We start from the raw sequence: 22,184 nt of genomic DNA on the forward strand, positions 1-22,184 counted from the left end.
CCGTGAAGCTACATTAATCTTTTTTACTCGGTACACTAAACCATTTCTTTGTTTTTTATGCTTTTGAACAGCACAGTGCAGGGATACACAAACGCCTCAGTTAAGAAATTGTATGGTTTCCATAGCAACATTTATTTACACCATAGCTAATATCCAAAGCCATTCGTCGTCACCTTAAGCACCAGCATTGTGTCGTGTCGTGCAAAAAGCAATAAATAATCCGCCCGACCTATTTCCCACTATCGGCATCGCGTTCGTATGCCAATGTGCCATTAATTATCCTCGAAAAAATCACTCACCGTCCTCGTGTCCAAAAGCCCAAATTCAACGGGGTAAGATTTTCATCACCATCATCAGCAACAGTCTAGCTTCTTTTAATTTGCCCCTTTTCATTGCCTTCAATTCCGAATCACTGTGAAAGTCAAATGAAGTACCTACTGTGCCTGCGCGGGACACTGCCGGAACCATTTCGACGTTAATGAAAACGATGATTTAATTGGCTTGCACCGGTCGGGGAACAGTGGAACAGCAAAACAAAACCGACTACTAGGGAAGAGGGAAACTACCTTCTCCGCGAAAGACTAACCATTAACTGATAAATGGCTTTGTGGGAACAACGTTTACTCCAAACAATCGCCTGTGCCAGCACCAACACCTGAACGAAAGCTAAAGCTGATCGCTGGAAACACTTTCGGCCGGGGGAAGTAAAATTAATGCGAAAATAAATGCTTAATTGTAGGTAGGTTTGACGAATGGATTCGTGTTTTGAGAGTGGTTGGATTTTGCCATTTCTTTTAATGGGTTTTGCCTGCAAGCCATTTCAATACGTGGGCTTGTCTCAGCATGCCGTCATTCCTATTATGTTTCTGGATAAGCTATGGTGCGATACGACTGGTTGGTTTCATTCAACTGGAGACGGAATACAATAAGAAAAAAAGCATGATCCCTCTTCTGTTTTGAAAACATAAGTGAAAATCGATGCAGATTTAGCTGGAAGCAGAATTTTGCTATGTGAATGAGACCAGCAACCGCGCAGCAGCTTTTGCGATGCATTTTCATAATAATAAAATTTTACGACCAATTCGGGAGTTCGCGCAGTAAGTGCACCACAGGGAGAAAAAGTATCATCTTACCCGTGTTAACTGTATGCATCTCTTGGATGGTGCATTTCCGGTGTGAGCAGATACTTCACCTAGCCGTACACACGGCTAATCACCGAAATTGCTTACCAACATGCCATTACCAGATGGCTGCAGGCCGCGGGAATGATCGAGAAGCTGGGAAAAGGTTTACTATAAAGTTACTATGCTGTTTTTACAATATGGTTGTGGTACCATTGTTCAACAAAATACATTTCCGCTTTGGCGGACATCTTTGTTTGGAGTTCGCATTTTTGCTGGCTCGAGAGTTGTGCTAGTCTCTTCAGAAAAAGTGTAAAGCTTTATCATCAACCTAAAACAAAGCACAGAACACACCCGTGTGAAGGTAAAGTAAGACATCGTACCGTACCATTGGCAATGACACCATTCGACACCTTCGCAATGCCATCAGATAAAATTGCATTCTGTCCCTGCCTTCCCATTGACTGCCAAACCGCCCACCGAACGTCGTTTGCAGGGTTGGCATTATCCGACGATTAAGCACTATTTTCATTCCCGTTTGCTTGCTACTTTCCATTCCACACCCACAGAAGCATAGAGTAGTCCCGTTAAGCTCTGGATAAAGGGTCCCGGGGATCGTTGCGAGCGTTTTTTTTCTTTCTCCCTTCTTCAAAGTTGGAAATGGGGTGAAAGGCTAAGCCAAAACAAGCGGGAAAAAGTGCAATTCCCGCTTGCTAACTATCGTACCAGTTCTCATCCATCCTTTACTATCAACCGTTTCAACGGCTTCCAAGCCAACAAGAGTCATGCTTGGGGTGAAGCTTACTGTTTCCTGTTACTTTCAACACTTCATTTCTGCGCTGGTATCCCTCCCCGAGGGACACACATTATTCGAGGTTAGTTTCATTAAAATGTGTAGCTTTTGTGCTGTTTGCTGAATGGTCGTTTGTTCGTACTGGATTTGTTTTAACAACAGTCTTCCACCAGTGGGGCTACTCACGGTGTGTTGTTCCATTAGTGCGATCTTAGCGTTTACACTTTTTTGTTCTTCACTCTTTTATTTCTTCACCCACGAACAACCGTTTTGCAACGCCCTACAATGCTTTCCTAGTTTCAGCTATGGCAAAGAGTGTCGTTAAAATCTGTCACAAAATGAGTTTCTAACTTGAATGACTTTTTGTGTCGGTTGTACTTTGGATGGATTTACTTTTGGCCGGTCACCGGCAATCATGAGCAATAAATGTCAAATAAAAATTAAATTAATCGTTATGCCGTCTGCAAAGGATGCAAATTTGTATGTCTTTGTATTGGTTGTATGGCGTTTGCGAAGCACTGTTTTGGTAGAGGATTTATAGTACGAGAGTAGTTTTACAGGGTTGTATGAAGAAAAGTTTTGCTTATCTGGCTCTATTAACCTTCATGTTGAGTTGATTGATTTAATTGTACTTTTGTCATAGTTTCATAACATAAAACTATCGTGTCGATGCTTCGTTTTCATTACACCCTTAAAACCATTTTATGCAAAAAACTTTGGAACGAATGAATGAACCGTTTGACGCAGAACTTCGTAAATGTAAAAAATTATTTTTACCTTTTTACCACATTATTGCGAGCCTTCTTTAACGAAAAACGGTCCAAGTAACTTAAAGTATGTGGTCTAAATAACTTAAAGACTATTCTTTACCACTATATCTACGTTTAGTGGCACGGTCCATTCGGGGCTTGAACCCATGATGAGTGTTAAGTCGTACGTGTTCAATAAGATCGGCTTCAGCTAAAGGGGAAGTAAAATTGACCCTTAAAAACGTTATTTACGATGTAATGTGGCCTACGAACTGAAAAGTCCGTCCTCCCGTAGTAAGGACTGGCTATCCGACTGTGGGGTACTTAATAAGTCTCGAAAGCCTGTACAAGCCGGTATCAGATCGTTACGCCAATAAGAAGAAGAAGTACTTAAAAATTCATAGTGTGTACCTAGTGTGTACCTAATACCCTAGATGGTATTTGAATGTAAACTCTTACCAGCATATGTGGATTGTTTATATTTGAGTGTTGTGTTTAAGGGTATTTAATTTAAAAAAAAATTCTGGTTGAAACGTTATCAACATGACATTTTTCCTCGAAATACATAATTGAACAATAAAAAAAGCCTTTTTTCAGCGTTTATTATATTTATTATTTCGTTTTTTATTTCCTATATTATAGAAACGAAGCTAAAACACTTGTAGTCTGTTTCTGAATCAGGAGAAAGAGTGGTTTCATGTCATTCCCTGCGTTGCGATTGAGAAAATTGAATCATTTGGGAGTCCTCGGCACGATCAATGTTCGCCGCTCTCTCTCGTAACCTTCATCTACGGCTTTCTCTGTCGACTTTAAAAGAAAGCCTGCTGTACGATCTAATCGACTGTTAATATGTATTAACAATTATTTGTATTTTTTTCTTTCTGTTTTTTCATTGATTGACTGTCATTTTTAAGGAAATAAAACTATACTATCATACTAAAACTATTCGATTATAAACTCTTTTCTTTACAATAACACTACAAAATCAAAAGTATAACATTTTCTATTATGTCTTCTTTTCCTAATTGAATGACGGTAAGAACTAGCAAATTTGCAATAAATTTTAAAAACATAGCTGAACTAGCTTTTTACAGTACATGCAATTTCATTAAGCGCAAGATACAATAATTGTTTCAGTTACGTTCCGAGAATCATGCGATTATTACTATTTTATTCCTAAAACACCTAAACTAGACCCATGAACCCATGAACCCTTTTTCATGTATAACATCAGTATAAAGCATTTTTTGTTCCACTCAGCCGCATCACGGGCAGTTCATCACGCACCGACCGTATAAACCACGGAATGCTGCAAACTGATATGCACACTAAATAACAAATTCCACTCACGTGCGGCCATAACCTAACCTACAAAAAAAGAAGAAAAAAAAGCTTCCCGTGCCGCTACTGTTATCGTTTCCTGTTTTACAGAAGAAAAGAAGGTTTACAATGTACACACAAAAAATACACCTGACGGGCGAAAGACTTTGCATTCCCGCAGAACCGAACGTACCTGTTCAACCTGCTTGCATGGTGTTGTGGCGCCACACACACAGAACACCAGCATACACTCGCCAGCGCTTAAAACACCCTAAATAGACAAAGGAATGTGCTCATGAACGCATTCAACGAGGTGGAGCGTTTTTTTAAACTCTTCACCTAGCTAAGCGTATTGGTTTCTATTGCATATTTCCACTACACACAATGCAGAGCGAGAGTGTTCATGCTTTATATGGTTGCGGCCTTCGGTATGCTTTCTTTTTAGGTACCTTTTTAAGTTCGGTCCTCCCAGCGTGAGATGTTTTACAGACCTTCTACACCCGAGTGCAAGTGCTAAAAAAAGGCGTGGAAAGAAAGAAGGAAGTTTTGATGCCCTTGTATCGCAACGTCTACGCAACGCAGGCATTCAACGCAATGCAAGGATAATGGAAAAGCTTTTGCGTTGCCTTTTGCAGTGTGTGTGCCTGATGATGGCCACATGGTTTATTCACTCAGTTTCACCGTTCGCGCTTAAATCCACGCGATTGCACATTGGCAAAGCATTCTCCGGGTTTTGGTATGAGCTTCAGAGGAATATGAAGTTTGCCTTAAAATACCTACCTTTATTATGCTTAAGGTATGAGGTATGCAATTTAGCAGGACCAAAAAAGAAGTACTATAAGCTATTCTGTACGCCATCAGATAATGTTTTCATTCGTTCTTCCATTGGTTCTTTACTGATCGCAGTATTGGATCTGTGAAATTGAAACTCTCTTAAGTTAATTAAATACCGCTTTGTAGGAATTATGTTTGTATGGTTCGACAAAAATATACCAACAAATATTTGATAAATTTCAGAACATTGAAAAACAAAAATAACTGACGAATGAGACCAAAAATCCGAAATGAAAATTTGATTTTAAAAGCAATCAGTTTTTATGTACAAGCAAGAAAAAGATAAAAAAACACTCTTTGAAAGCCAAACATAAAGAAAACACTTTTCAAAATCCATCCTTCTTTTATCAGACTATCACACATCGGTTACGCCTAAATCGCTTGATCCCGTTTTTATGACAGCACGCTAACACACTGGATGCTCAGTAGTAGCCAGAGCTGAGCTACCCGTACCGATGCAACGATAAACGCTAATAATAGGTTGTAGTATCATAATACTGACACTTTCGCACCACACCACTTATGAGGAGCGCGCTGCGAGCGCAGGACAAACAAAAAACTCGGCCAAAATCAGCGTCGGATGCGCCAAAGCTCTGGATGAGCGTTTGGTACGATTTAAATCCATTTCCACACCCAGCCTTCCATTCGGCAAAGGTAAAAGCGCTATTTCAGTTTTTTCCCTCTTTTCTTTCCTATCTTGCCGTTGCGTCCTTATGAAAATAGCCAGCTGCGTCGAGGAGGCTTCTTTTCGTGCCCGGTATAGATGCAAAGACACAAGCAAAAAAGTGTAAACCTAAAGCATTGGTGCCGAAAAGCAAAAGGCGTGTGGTTTTTCTCTCACCGCCAGCATGAGCACCGACCGCAAGGGGTGGCACAATGTCCCCGCAGCTGTTGTGCGGACGAACGAACCCACAGCAGAAAAAGCGAGCTAAATTTGCTGCCGTACTAAAATGCGTTAATCCTCTTACAAAGGTAAGATGGCCATTATGCTGCGACGGCGGCAGTGGAGTGTTTGGGGTTTGTTGTACTTTGGAATGGGTGTTTTTTTTGTGTGTGTGGAATGCTTTTGACACTTTTAAGGATTCTGGCCAGCGAGATCCATCCTTATTTTCCGTCGACAGTAAAACAGCTGGACACGTGGGGCTTGTTTTTGTTTCCTCCTTGCTACGCCATGCTCTGCCGTTGGATTTTGTGGTGGAGCACAATTGCAGGGCAAGCTGGTGCACATAGGGATTTTACCCTTCACGCGATGGACTTTTGCTGAGCGTTTGTTGGAGTATGCTTCGTTTGCTTAATAGAAATTCGCTGGAGAACCGAGACGTTTCCCTATGAGTATCAATCCAATCCTGTATTGCACAGCATTGATCTTCTCGAAAAATGTATGATATTATGGCAATTAAGCGGATGGAATAACTAGTTTTATACCAAGAATTAAATATAAAACAAGTTCTTTTAACGTACAAGTAACCTTACCATATTTAAAGCTTTATTTTGGGCGTACAAACCGGACTAATTCTGATGATTTATCAATTTAATTAAACCTGAAATGCCATGAAACATCCGACGATTGTTCGTTTGTACAGCACCTAGGAATGTTTTGTCGTGTGACGGGATGTGAATCTTCAATTATCCAGCGCAGATCTGTCTCGGTATAGGATAAACATCAAATTTCATTAGTCATTTCCTCTTCCCTACAAGACACGTTCCTTAGCGAAAGTAAGTCGTGCAAAGAAGGCAAATGTCATGATCACACATGACAAAAGCACCAAAGGAATGGAACCGTCGAAACTTCCTTCAATCGGGTTAATTCTTGATTCCAGACGACGGAAGTAGCGTTTTCGGTGCTAATTAGCAGGGTTACGTACACACGACAGGTTAATTCGCGTCTTCCTCCGCCATTTCCGGGCTATCATCGGATGAAAAGTGAAAACTCGTATTCTGCACTCCCATTTATGAGCTTCCACCGTTGCGGTTGTATACTTTTTGTGCTCTCGACCCTCACCCCCAATGGTAAGACCTTTAACCCTTTACACAGAAGAGGGACACATCCTTAAAGAAATGTGTCATGATGTAAAGAAAAAAGGGTACATTTCCCCCTTTGCCTCGTTTGTTTCCTGTGCTTCTTTTGGTTATGTGTCGGTACCGAGAAGGGGGGAAAAACATGACAGCAGCTAGTTCCTTTGTACCTGAAACCCTAAAAAGCACGCTACTCTTTTGGCAGAAAGAGCTGAAAAGGAACTCAATATCTTTTGGGGTAGAACGATGTACACGATGCACTGGCGTGTTGTTTCGTCGTCTTGCCTTGCCGTGTGGCGTGGATCATCACAAGCAACGCAAAGGATAACAACGACAAAGAACGGCACTATTTCGCTACCAGCACTGGCGCAAAGCTACATCTGCCGGGTTTGGTTGAGCGTTAAAGTAGTTTCACCTTGTCGCCAACACCAAGACCCCGTCCGCGCTCTGTCAATCGTTGAGCTTTGACAGTTTGCAGTGCCGTTTTCATACAGCGAACGTTGCAAAATTGCGATACATACACCGCCTGACACTCGATACGTTCCGCCGACGGGCTGATTGCATCGTTCGCTACCGAAGAAGAAACGAAACTTCTAAAGCACTGGAGAAAACTGCTCTCGTCGGTGCGCCGGAAAGAACTTCATTAACTGACCTTCTTGGCGGATGGGGGACGCTCAACGACGATGTAATGACGATAATGAAGAGATGAAAGCCTGGTAGAGCGACAATCTTCCTGCACAGTCTGCAAAGGACGGGAGCAAAGAAGACGTGCCCGTACTAATGCCAACCGTACCAACTCATCGGTGTTGCCGGATCGGTGCATTTCCGTGTTCCCAAAACACAGACCGAAACTCTGGTCTGGCAGAGGCGCTTGTGAAACGTGATGATTATAATGCTTGTCCCGGAGGGTACGCTTCTACTGAGCATCGGTGCAACGGTGGCACGAGAAAAGATCAACCAAGCAGGCCGGAAAGTCTGTCACTGACACACACACACACACACACAGACACATCAGCAGCAGGGTACGCGACTGAGTGATGCAATTTTTGGTGCCACATTATCGCTCCCGGGAGGTCGTCAGTGTGCCATACCCTCGGGTGCTGTCGATTCTAAATGATCAAAAATTGGTTTGTGCCTCTTTGCGCCCCTGAGGAAGCACAAAAATGAACCGGCTACAGTTGACGCGCTTTGAAAGCTCACTTGACACTTAACGTCATGGTGAAGCTTGTGTAGTGCTCGAGGAAGATGTTAGCTGCAAACAGCGCTAGTGTTCAGAGAAAAGAGTTAATAGGAAACTAGTTTCAATAACATGTTTTAGAAGTAATATTTTCTACACAACATCAAACCATTTCATATTATACGATCTTATCACCGTTCAACTTTTGAAGGAGTAGTTGACATCAAATTAATTCTTTATCCTAAAGTGTCACTGTACTTGGCACAAAAAAGGTTATATAATGTCATCTGATATCATTTGCTGGTTCCAATTTATGTAAAAAATGTTATCATTTCCCACTTTATATAAACATCTGGACAAAACTTGTTCCAAAAAGACACAAATATTATTATACTTTTGAGCAAAAACATACAATTCCCTCGTGAGATTACATATCCTGCGTCTTCCTGAAGCTGCCTACCACAAAGAAGTCCTGGAAACAGCAAAGCTTGAGACCTTCATTTTAAAACACAGTGAGTACACTCTGTACTACGCGCTACAGCAGCGACAAGGCATGTAATATCTCAAACATTTTAATTGTAATCCCATGGGTAGTATAAGTTTTATGTGAAAATGCTGTTAACCTCCCCAAACAACGCGTCACGTGCTTCAGCCACTGGGCACATTAGCATTATGATCGTTGCGTGCATTGTAAGAGTAAGAGAGGAAGCGATGTACAAACTGCTTCCCATTTCCGTTTGCTGAGATTCTCGCGACATCTTCCATGGAACGAAGTTGGCTTGTCATCGAAAAAACAATCAGTGAACATTAAAAACGGAAGGCATCTTGTTGGTGTGAACTTCTCCCTCTCTCTCTCTCGCTCTTTCTCTGTCGCCCATCCTTTCATTCTTTTCACGCAGTAAAACAGCTACCACGAGTTGTACCAGTGCCCTGGGAGAAGGCAGATACGGCTTACGGTTTGACGGGCGCTCTGAAAGTGTCAAACTTTTGCAATAAGCATCGTTCGTTTGTGGAGCGCTTTCAGGGTGCTAACCTTTTACAAGACTTGTGAGAGTGGTTCCGTAATGAAAGAATAAATATTTCTTTTGACGATTGGTCTTGTAAGGTGTCTAAAGTTTATACTGTGATGTATTCTGTGTAGCGTGTAGTATAAAGTTTGTAATCTCTTTTTTTTAAGGAATAAATGTTTCTATTGCTTGTGATACAATTACTTGAAGTCTGTTTAAAATGACTTTTACAAAAGCATTGGGTATTGACATTTTGTATTTAGTTAAATATTATTTACAGATAACAAAATGCTGTGATTTTTGTTAAGTACTGGGCGTCTCCATCGTTTTGATTCAGAAGAAAATGATATCAAAACGTCCATTGTTTATCCAAGAGTGGGCAAGCAACAGTTTGTAACGTATTGTACTCTTTACCACTGTTTACTGGCACACCATTGCCCTTCTGGGACAATTATTATGCAAAATGGCTATAATTGTGGCCGGTAAGGATTTGACCTTAATGACGTTCGCACCTGTTGCCCCGTACAGTATGTCCTGCATGTCCGACACAGTGGCAGCAGATGCCCGATGTGCTTCTCCTGGGATCAATTATAGACTGTCCTTGCCACTAGTCCTTTCCACGGTTTTCGGAACCTTAGCCTTATGGGCCAGTCAACCGACACGGTCCATCCATGGCTCTCTGTTGTCATGCTATTTGCTGGCAAAACACAGCCAATGCCATTTCGGTTTCAAACAAACACACGAACCTTCACACAAATGTTGTCACCACACAGCCAACCTGTCTAGCATACTCAGAGCAGCACTCCGGTTTGATGATTTTTATGTCGTCACTTGTTGACATTTTTGTGAGAGTGTATGTGTTTTTTTTGTCCCACTTTGTGGTCGCTATCCAGCGTCCGGTTGTGTATAAGAGGAATTTTTCATTCGAAGCCGCGAAAAATCCACACATCAATCTGTGACGGGTCCGTTTTTGTCCACCCTAGAGGACTATCGATTGGAGTAGGATTTGAAGGGCGAAGTGAGTGTGTGTATATATTTATCCAATGGAAATATTTGTCAACGTCAACGTGCTATCGATTTTGACAGGTTTGGTTCAGTGTTTCGCTCGGAATAGTCGACTACTTGATTATTCTCAATGGGGTCTATTTTTGTTGCTATAGCAGTAGACATGAGAAGAGTGTAGTATGACCGAGACGAATGACAATCAGTGGATATACATACGGTTTAAATTATTTGAATAAAATAATCTTTTCGATAGTTTTTTAGATCTAATGAAGCCTCTCCTTTCAGTACGTATCCAGATTCACAACAACCTTCTCTTTATGCAAATGGATGTTCACCCAATCTATGGGATTTGTGTATGCTTCTGAAAAATCCCTTTCAAAGCATAACGAGACAGAATGTGCATAACTGTTTCCCAAAATAAAAAAACAAAACCTCATGCACTAAAACAGTGTGCACAAAACTGTCCAAAATGACTAACGAATTGACTCCATCCAGTCGCCCGATCCCGTGCACGTCCCTCGACTTACGGTAAGCTAAATTGTGTATCGAAAGTGTCAATCTAGACAAAACTCCGGCAGGACACAAGCAGTTGGAAAACAATTTGCCAATGCTCGTTGACCAGCCATTCGGTGTCGAGGGACGGATGCACAGGACATACTTATGCGCAGACAATGCACAACTACCCAACTCTTTGGACGAAGCAGGTTCTATATCCGGTTCGGTGATGGCGATTTCCTTTCCAGCACGAAACTGTTCGTTTGTGAGAAAATCCTGTGTGTGTGTGTGTGTTTTTTTTTTGCTTTACCAAACAAACATGAACAGGGGATTGGGAGGCCATACAAAATGGTTCCGTTTAAAGAAGTTTATTCTTTAAACCGGCAACACGGGTGCCTTGCCTTAAGTGTCAACCCATGTGCTTGTGTGTTTACACACACGTTCACTTAGCTCTTTCGTGTGTATGTGTGTTTCGTGCAGAGCAATGTCTTGCAAAGGACGTGCTTCAGTTTACCTTTCCATCCTTTTTCTTCGTGCATCTTCCAATTACCAGAGTTACACATGACGGGATGAATCTGAGCTCAATTTATTTTTGCATCCTTGCACACGTTGGTGGCGTTGGTGGCGAAACGTTCCTCCCCTACCCACCACCAAGGTGCACCGCTTGGGGCAGGTTTATCGAATTTAAAACGTCAGTTTCACTTATGCACCGGCGTTGGGTTGGGAAACTACTGCCACTACTCCGGTTCCGTACGGCCCCTTAGAAAATCCGGGGGAAAAACATACAAGGATGACATATTTGCCTTCGGTTACTCAACTTTGTGTCCCTTTTGCGATGCCAAAATGTTGCAGGCAGTGATAAAATTTTCATGACTCTTCCTATCTATCTCCTATCCCGCGAGAATTTGGGGTTGACTTTTCGGCTTGTCGTAGCTGGAATCATAGTAATTGATTTTCTAACAGTGTTTTTGGGGTGGAATTGGGATTGAGCATTAGGAAAGGACTTTTTTTTTAAAGATGATTAAATTATTTCTACCCACAATCTAAAATGGGTTGAAAGTTAGGAATGGAAAAATGAAGCACAACGTTTCATACTAATTTGACATGTTCGCTGGATTCGATGCATAACGGAAATATGGGGCCCTTTCCGTTTGAAGCTCGTAGGCTGAAATTTCAGCCTGTCAGCTGTTTGCATTGTATAGCAGTTTTCGAGCAGCTATCTAAGTGAGTATAATATACAGGTGGGCTTATCCCAAGGTGTATGAATTTAGAAGGCTGATTTTTATCGCTTCTGCTTCTGAATGAAGATTGTAAGATTGTTTTGAGTATTCGTCAAGCCTCCAGAAAGCTCGTTGGAGCAAAAGTTTTCACTCGTTCTGTCAAAAAGTGATCTTCAAAATTGGTTATGAAAAAATGCTATGAGACCACCTGGACTACATACACTTTGATTCCAGATTCCACCACCTGATCTCTTTAATGCACCTTGGGATAAATGTAAACAAACCTGTGTTTTCGAGCAGGTACTCGAATCAAATTCTAGCTTTTAGGCTAAAATTTTCTAGACTGAAAATCGCAGGCTAGTTTTTTGTGTGGTTTTGTATGGATTGTTTACATGATTTCAGCCTCCAACTGTCAAACTCCATACAAAAAACTAACTAGAATCGTGAAGGCCCCCTATGTTGGTTATTTTGGTTCCCTGTCTATTTTAGTCCCACTCAACACCATATTTTTACCCTTCATGTGCTTGCTACACATTCAATCAGCATCGTAAAACATGACCACTTAACCGTACCACAACGTGCTGTCAATTACTCTTAGAGTGCAACCCTTTCACATGACGGATCGTTAAAAAATAGAAAATAAATCTCAAGAGCAACCCCTGGTGGAGGTTTTTAATGGTGAGGTGTATGTGAAGCTGTTGGAATTGTGGAATTTTAATTAATCTTATGCAAAAGCAACCACCAATTTGCATCTATTGAGATGCATCCAAACATATCCAGACTAGGATTGTTATCGGGTTCGTTTATAATACCGATGGATTTGTTTTGCTGGCAAAGGATGATGAACAAATGGAATCAAAAATTCCTATTGGATTCGAAGCAATATGGATTTGGAATATATTGTTGACAAAACAGCGCAATTAATAACGCTGATGGTATTTTTTAAATTATTATTTCCCTTGTTTTCCATGATGTTCGAAAACGTTGCCATAACTTGTATAAAACATATTTCAATTGGATTAGATAAAGGTGGATTTTTTTTATATGGATAACGTAACATATTTTCCACAATGGATTAGTTCAACGAGAAAATCCTATCACGTAGGGTTAAATAGACATCAGTTGGTGGCTAAGCCTCGTGTCAAATGAGATAATTTCCGGTGAGCTGTCAGATTGTGTGTATGTGATTGTGTGTTAGCTAAGCTTCCATAAGTATGTCAACCGAATGCATAGTGTCAGGCGGTCAATCAGTATTAATTACTATCACATGCTCATGGATTAATCATTTTGCATCTGCAGCCGTTTTTTTGTTTTTTTTTCTACAACACGACACGACTCAGAGAAAGCTTTATCAAAATAATAAATTGGTTCATCACATGCTTATTATTGTTCTTTGCGTATGAGACACTGTCCTTTGATGCAGTCTTGAGAATGGGTAGCATCGATTAGTAAGAATATATTGTAAATGAAATTAAAACACTTGTTTTTTCTATTTTTGACTATTTAAAAAAATAAAATTAAATTTAAAAAATTAGATCCTAATGTTGATATTCGAGAAATAGCTTCATACAGATTCTCCTGAAAATGAGTCAGCTGTATTCATTTGTGATGGTACGTACTGCTTCAGCTACGAAATGGGTAAATTTCCACTGATTGGGTTATCGTTTCATCGTACCCTTGGCCTTAATCGAAACAATCGTGCCTTTCATTTCATAAAATTTGCATAATTATCTTTACACGGACACTTCTCTTCCATCTCACCGTGTCAGTGGATGTTTTTTTTCCAACAGCAAAAAAAGTGCGTTAAAAGAGGAATTCCCTGCGTTTCACTCATTTGCACTCTTTCATTGCAGAGCATCCGAACGTAGCAATGGTAGTGGTGTTAATTTAATCGCTCACCGGTGAATGCTGAAAATAATCTACCTACTGAAGCTTATAATTGCTGCAATAACGATGATTACTGCTGATGATGCTTTGCATAAGTTGACCGGTAGAAGGGAACAGAAATGAATTAAATGTTCTGAAAAAATAGAAAAATAGAAAAATAGAATCTGGAAAGGAATGAACCGTGAAACGTGAAATGTGTTTGAACAATGAAGATCGTTGAATCTTCTTTCTTCAATACAATAATAAAGTAAATTATTAACTGATTGAACATATATTTCATTCATGGTTTATATACTAAATACCTGATAAAACTATATTACATTGCAGTTACTCGCCCTATCACATGGCATCAAGTTTAAATAACTCTTCCCTTATTCCCTTTTTTTCAACCCTCAACAGCCCTGTTCTGTTATCTCTTCCTTCATCCTTTAGTTTAATTTTATCCTCCAGATCCATTGTGTCAGTCAATGATGGCGGGTGATTCCGTGGCCATAACAGAGGACAAATAATTGAGCGAATCATACCCAATTTACACTTTCCATGCCCATTACCACCAGATGACTCAGGCGCATTGGTGATGACGAACTGGCCCGAACTCCATTTTAAATTTGTTAATTAAAAATTAATTTCATTGCGTGAGAAAATTGTAACCTTGAACCGGTAGAATAAATGCGTACTAATTAAAGGTAAATACAATAATGCATTCATTGCGAAGTAGAATGAGGCGTGGGTGAAAAATTACAAAAGTATGTCGATCCTATCTTGTGAAAGCTGCGTCTAAAATATGTTATGATTTTATATTATTGATGAAATTAAAACTACTGAAAGGGTTTAGGTTTACTTTTGCACATCAAATTTATCATGTTTTTTTAAGCATTTAAAATGATAAAGTAAATAAATTTAAATTTGTATTAACAAGGAGTTAAAATATTGAACAGCAGTAAATGCTTTCTACTTTTGTAATGTACCATTAATATGACGACTTATCATCAAAGATGGAAACGAGAATTATATTGATAATACAACAAACCCCAGGGTAGCTCTGACCTACAAAATACCCCTATTTTCGTTGACCTCACCAAGCAAAACCGGTGATGAGAGAAATTGACAGTAATATCCTTTATTCTTTTTTGTCCGCTGCATCCGACGTCCTCAGCGTGTCAATTTCAGTCAACCATGCACGGGCTAACCGCTGAATTTTCACACGCTTACATTCCATTTGAAGAGGAAGAGCAATGTTGCACCGTGTTCAATACGTGACATGCTTTTCACTTGAAGGGGAAAGCAACGTGGAAAAGGTTTCGTTAGTGTGATATTCCGCACTAAGGGGAAAAAGTGGCGAAAGTCTATAAGGACGACCCGATGTACCACGATGCTGAGAACGAAGATAAGATCGGAGCGTGTTTGTGCTCGGGTTCGGCACGACACGAGCGAACCACCAACACAAAACCCCAAACCAAAATTCCAAACCGGTCCGAGCACATGGCAGTGAAAGTGCCGGTCAGGGCATGCTTGTTGAGTTCTGGTCCGAGGATTATTCCGACAAGCAAGGTTTAGTCGCTTTCAAAGCGTTCACGCGAGAAGCCGTTGTGACGGTTTACATTGACGGGCTTTGTAGGCAATGTTTTGATTTATTACGCTCGTTGTCGTTTCGTTGGCGGGAAAGTGTGTACCGTGCTAGGTGATGGTTTACATTTAACATATTAATCCAATTCTACTATAACATTCAAATTTAAATAATAATGTAGACAACGTTATCGAAACGAGTCATAGTAGGATAAAATAAACAATATTCCTTTCGAATACTGCTTCAAGTGATCGCTTTTTACCATACAGTGCAGTCGTTCAAAGTAAGCAAGTCAGTAGAAAGCAGAGCAATATCCTTAATTGGTCGTTTCCACCATTAGCCCGCAATAAATCCCTGCAACAACCAGTGCCGAACGTAATTAGGTGAACGCTTTCGGGCAAGTGCTTGTGCTTGCAAAAGTCCCGAGGCAAGCAGGAAACATCCAATTCAGTGTAGATTCCCGTTTCGCATGTGAGGACATTATCCGCCAGCCCAGACTACGACTTGAACCCATAACGAACTGACGACCCCCCTATCGATGGTGCAAGATATCGTTCTCTCTCCCACGACACGAAAGGAATTGTTCACCCGCTAGTGCGCAGAAAGACCGGTAGGAAGTGATTATCATTTGCAACCAGCGTGGTTGTTGAATGAGTTTCTTGTTGGGTCCACATGTACTCGACTGTGACGCTACTTAAGGTTCACCTTGGGGAGCAATTCTTTGACGCGTCAGTAGCGTTCCCTCGATGGCCTTGTACGAGGGTGACGGCGATCACTGACACTTGGTAGAATGCAGCTGCCCAAGCTGTTGCTTTTGTCGTCTTTCTTTCTCGAGTGCACGTATGATCGAGTATGGTTCGATTGCAGAAGCAATAACGCAAATAGCTGCTTGATTGATTTAACGCGGGCAAAGCGTCATGCTCGAGGTGCATCGAACTATTTATGGAAGTGCAACATCTTTTTGCTTGACGTACTTGTGTCTTGCGAACGGTTAGCTTTGGATATGTGTGCCAGCAAATAGAAGTTGATTGCATTGGGTGTAGGGGCTGTCCTTTAGTACAGTCGTCAACTTGTACTACTTGATAACATGCCCGTCATGGGATCAAGCCTAGAATGGACCTTTCCCGGTAATAAGGACTGACTATCCGTCTGCGTGGTCTCTAAAGCCTCTATAGGCTCTATAGGCTAAATATTTATTAGAATCAAACAAGGAATCAATTTGAACGTTTGAAAATCAACTTAAATTCATCAGAACCGAGAGATATTAAGTTCACTGTAGCAATGGCTAAATACATGTTATTAGCATACTTTCAACTTTGGTTCAATTTAGTTTGAGTTTGTATAAAGTTTTAACAATTTTTATAAAAATATTGTTTCGTTTAAAGATCTTACCAATGGAATGATGGTCATGGATTTATATTTCAAGTATTTTGTACATCTCTTGAATATTAAATAATATTAATATAACCGTTTCAATCATCACCAAAAAATCTTGTTATAATATTTTGAATTCACAAGATTTTTATGATTTTTTTAATGACAATTTTCGATTCTCTTTGATTATTTCGCTTTAATTTGGTTAATTACTAAAATAACCTTATCTGCTACCCCACGCCAGCTTTTTCTACCTGACAACACACTTCAAATAATGGCCAAAAGCGTAGCTGGCAATCATACTGGCTCGTGCTCGTGAGAACGCTTCGAGCATTTTAGAATTTTTAGAAGAGGAGCGTGGCTTCAATCGGAAAATTGATGTCGCTTTGCTTGGAGCTCTAGAAACGGTGACAAAGAGTTGAAAAGTGTACTTGCTAAAGTTTGGTGACTTTGCCAGGTTCAAGTGGAACATGACGATGCAGCCAAAGGAGAAGAGCTGGCCTGGTGTTGACCAATTAACTAGAGATTTTGGTGCCACTCGGTGTTTGAAAACTCCTAAGGATAACTTACGTACCGTACTGAGTCGATTTAGTTCTTGCTGCAGACGTGCCTTCATCGAAACACTCCGGAACGTTTGCTCTCAGCGCAGACAAATCACACCGTTCCGTTTGCCTTTAATTAAACCACCACCGTTCAGTGGCCAAAATGGCCAACGGAGCCTCGGAAAATACGATTTGCATTCGCGAAAGACCATCGTGTGCTGGTGGCGTGTTTTTTCGCCTACACTTTTGGTCCGATTGTTTACCTTCCAATTGCGATATAACGGAGCCCCGGCTTTTGGCGCTCTATTGACACACAAACAGCTGCCCGAAGCATCGAGAAGTTCGCGTATTCACTGCCGGATGTCAGTTTAAGAGAGGATGAGATTTAATTGAATCAGTCATTCTGCCCATGGCGGTGTTCATCTTTTTCTCCGATACGTGAGTTGAGAGATGCACAGTTCCTAACTGTGTCATCTATTATAGAGTAGGTCCCAAAACCATCGCGCTCACAGTACACCAGACACACTGATGCAATAAAAGCAAAATGAATTATCTAAAAAACGCTGACCTAGGTGATTTGCACTTCCCAGAGAGCGATGCAACCGGATGCATCGTCTGTCAACTCTCTGAGCACCGAAGGGACAAGATATGACGCCATCATGCTGTCCTAAGTAGTGAAACAAACAAACAGAAAAAGGAAGTCAAAATCCTGCTAGAAAAAAGAATGAGAGCATGAGAGACAGTGAGCATGCATTTTCAATCTCCATATGCAATCAAGCTAGTGCATAACACAAACTGTTGTGCCTCGGTCTCCTTCACCATTTCTTTTTTGGTGAATCCGTGTGAAACGCTCTTTCCTCTATTTTTTTTGCAATTTAGTCTGCATTACATTCAACTTTATGGCTCACAGCGTCAATTGCAATGTAAAAAGATGGTAAACCTTGAGAAGCGTTCGAAAAGCTGGTTGGTATTTGTAACGATTTTACACACTCCGATCGAGAATGATAGGATCAGGGTTGAATATTACCGAACCAAGCAGCCACACTTATGCTTGGCAGAAGGCAGGCTTCTCATATCAAGAAGCACATCAGTTGCACATCAGTGAAAAGTGTAACGGAAACACACACGTCTAACACGTTCGTTGAATTTGGATTTGGAGCGATATTTTACAGCTGGCCACTTGTGTTCCAGTTGCTTTCAATGGACTGGTCGGTTGGCTTTGGATTCGCTCAACCGAAAACCAGCCGGTAGTTGGTAAGGACAAAACAAGCAGAAGAGAGAAAAAGAGCAAAATCATATCGAGGAAATCCGATTCAATTGTGCGAGAGATCAGCTCAACCGTATTTGGTAGAACCTCGTTGTGCATAGCTTATTGTAAGCTCCGCAACATGGCGCTGTCATAGGTAGTGAAAACATGTCGATGCAACCTATACCATGCATATTCTTTCAGTGCGTTTTTTATTTTGAATATTCTTCTTGTGTCTAAATAAAACCGGGACTTAATAAAAATGATTGATCTTAAAAAAGTCTCGAGAATTGTCGGTACAATCAATGTGATATCGATATGATATTATCACTGCTTTGTTTGTTACAACGAATTGTCATTTTTAGCAGCATGTAATTATTCGAAAATAGTTAATTCTAATTCAAATCAGGGATTATAATGACACGTAAGGGGCTTTATGTAAAGCACCATGAAATACAGTCAATTTAACAAAAAACTTATACACACGCTATGATAACACGGTTCAATCAATTGTTGCTCGAACCAATAGAAAAGAGCCTACAGTCTACCCTACATGATAATTTGTTTCACCATCGCCATCCTTATACCAATGGCACCAGTTCTCGGAAATGATGCTTTCCCATCCACACAACATTACTCCACGCTAATAATAATTACTGTCTGTATGTTGTTGTTGCTTCGGCTGATGTTGCTACTGATGCTGTTCGTGTGTTTGTCTGCTTATGGAAAGCTTCGAAAAGAGCAGGAAAAGTACAATGCATTAAAATCCCCGCTTCCGTCTGCTTGATAAGATACACAATTACAAAACGAACAGCGTAGGTGCCTCGTTTACGAATTCATTTATCAGAATGAATATTAATTGCTTCATTCGCCGACGCACCTTCACTCCAAACCAAATCCATTCCATCCCAAACCCCTTTTTTATGGGCAATTTGTGAAGCCAAGCACAATAAGTGAAAGATGTGTTGTTGCATCATGTTGTTTCACTGTTTTTTCGATAGAAGATAAATACAGTTTAAACATTCGGTTTTGGTTGGTCAGCAGGTCAGAAAGTCGTGATAGAATGGGACGAATGAAAAATGGCAATGAAAAACGTGGACAACTTCCCGGTGTCAGAGGTCATTTTACAGCATGTTTAACCTTGGGCCGTCGTGTGACTGTCCCAATTACTGTTCACAGGATCAGCCAATTGATACCGGTGGAAGAGGCAGCGTCGGTGGATCGATGAAAAATGTTTGATTGAACAGTTTTCCATTTATCGTGACTGATTCCTTTATTCCACACAAATGAGTGATACGTATTTCCATCTGATTTCAATGTTCCATCTGTTGCTGATTGAAATTAAAATACGGAACAACCGTGTCAGTTTTTTTATTATTACATAAATTGTTCAAAAATAACCGAACGTGACGATTTTTACTCAGAATGATTTGATGAATACTATGGAATTTCTACATGTTTTTAATTTCATAGCGTATATGAGCAAATTCATAAGCAGTTTTATGACTGGTTTTTTTTTAATGATAAATGACGTCGCATTAATACTTTCCTTCTGTACTGCCTTGTAAGTGAAATAAGTATTGTAATACTTTTGTTATAATTAGTTTCACTGGCAACTTCGCGCTTCTCAGCAAGCAAAACTCAAGCATAATTTCAGGATGGAAAGAAAAGTGTCAAGCTTACACAAACTTCGAAAGTTCTGCTCTTAGCAACGGTTCAGCAGTCCTTTGCGTCACGTTTCTATCCTTCTTATCGTTTTTAATCTCAATATGGCGCTTTATTCTTGTGCATCTGGTAGTCCCTTCTCCTTTTTCTTGGTGCTGACTCACGTGGCGAACGCAGCTGTTTCTCTTCACTGTGTCTAGTGCGAAAATTGAAAATTAAAACCAACGTTCAAATAATATCATTAAATTATAATCATACTCCAGCGATTGGTCAAGAAGACACAAGAACTATGGGATAGAAAATTCAAACCAAACTAATAGAAAAGATCGCCAAAAACAGAACTGTAAAATGAATAAACTTTCTTGTGTTGTATCACACGACTTTTTGATAATATTTTGCATTCATTTACATTTTACATTTACAATTTTACAATATCCGTGATTTCTACACGAGTAAAAGATTTTTTATATTTCACACCCATTCCACTTCACACCAATTGTCGACCACTCGTCCGATGTGGAATAGTCCATTGGCAATCCCGTAATGGATGGTTAGAAGAGTAATCACAAGAATGCTGCCCTATCCGCAACCACAACTATGATGATACGCAGAATAAACGAGGTGGACTTTCCCGTCCAGTTTGCGGGAATTAAATTATAACTTTATTTGTCTTTCTCTTCCCATTATCTCATAAAACTGATCTGCCTTTTTTGTTTGACTCGTTGTACGACTTGCACTTTGAGTCCAACCAATTGGCATCTGTTAAATGGTGGAAAGTATCTTTTACGCGATTTAACGACGAAGGAAGGACAAAGCGTTTTCACAACGAGATAAATGAATCTGCATGAGAATGAGCTTGTTTCCGAATTCTACTCCACTCAGCCTGAAGCCGAGATGGATCAAAATGAGCAAAATTGGAAGAGTAATTTAATACGGAAATCTGAAATGCTTTTGAAAAAAAATCCCAAAAAGAAACCCACAGCATCGTGTCAGTATCCATTTGCCATTTAAAACCCGCACTTGAGCCAGCTGTGGAAGTGGAGAATTCAAATTATCTGATGAGTTACAACTTTTGTCATTGTGATAACGGTTGTCGTAGCGCGGAGAGGTCAGTCAAATTATGAAGGGTGTAAATAATACACAAAAAGAGCTCAAAGATGGAACATTGTTACAAGAATAAGGGATGGTCAGTTGATTCAATGCGAATCGAGCATCAATTACAGAACGAATAATATGTGTAAGTTACAACTAAAAAAAACATCTTTGAGTTTTGGATTAATATGCTAGTTCATTTTAAAGAACGATTAAAAAAATATTATGAATCAGTATGAACTAATGGGCTTTTCATCTTGTCTATTAAAATAAGAAATTTAAAATCATTTGAAAGGATATAATAATAGAAAATAAATCAATAAAATTAAATTAATGGTATTTATTCAGTACAATTCATCAATTCAATTAGCTTACAATTTCGTACCACCTTAAATATTTCAAACTTCTATAGAAAGTGTGAGCCGGTCTGGTGGTACAGTCGTCAACTCGAACGACTTAACAACATGCTCGTCAGGAGTTCAAGTCCCAAATAGACCGTGCCCCCATACGTAGGACTGACCATCCTGCTATGGTAACAATAAGTCAATGAAAGCCAAGCTCACTTCACTAGTGGGTACTGGCAGGCCTTGACCGACAGCGGTTGTTGTGCCAAAGAAGAAGAAGAAGAAGATAGAAAGTGTACATGACATCTTTAAAAAAAATAAGCTCAAAACTAAACTAAACTTCCGTTTTCCTTTCTCTTGGTCTGTTTTGTTGTCTAAGCACATCATAATTCTCTACGTTCTCTTCCGTTTTCATCCCATGAAGTATTTCTTCGCACGCTGTACCCATCCTCTCACGGCCATAAGCGTGCTAACCATAACATTCGGTGCCAAAATAACCACAAACTTTGCCGACTAACTACCACGAAACTTTGAAACATTACGACCCGCAAACCCACGGCCGAGACATTCGTTTCGTCCCTCAGGGTATTTTCACCAAGGCACGATAGTGCTACTACTACTACTACTCATATATCTATTTCGCATGCCACACACAAACAGTTTCCTGTGATCAGCGGGGAAAAGACAATGAACATGAACCTTTAAAATCTGCAGCAATCGGAACACTTCC

The 22,184-nt window shown here is 40.2% G+C and overlaps 1 protein-coding gene across 2 annotated transcripts in view; it reads left to right on the plus strand.

Annotated features, from left to right (window-relative positions):
• The first annotated feature begins 15,197 nt into the window (after positions 1-15,197).
• Positions 15,198-22,184, plus strand: part of LOC120902755 — a 43,393-nt gene continuing 36,406 nt past the window's right edge. Inside the window, exon 1 of one of the 2 annotated variants that reach the window (XM_040311750.1) lies at positions 15,198-15,305. The gene's annotated coding sequence lies outside the window, so the exon portion shown is untranslated. The remainder of the gene's footprint in view (positions 15,306-22,184) is intronic. The other variant, XM_040311751.1, reaches the window with a different exon arrangement.

This window comes from Anopheles arabiensis, chromosome 3 (assembly GCF_016920715.1).
Source record: "Anopheles arabiensis isolate DONGOLA chromosome 3, AaraD3, whole genome shotgun sequence".
Lineage (NCBI taxonomy): Eukaryota > Metazoa > Arthropoda > Insecta > Diptera > Culicidae > Anopheles > Anopheles arabiensis.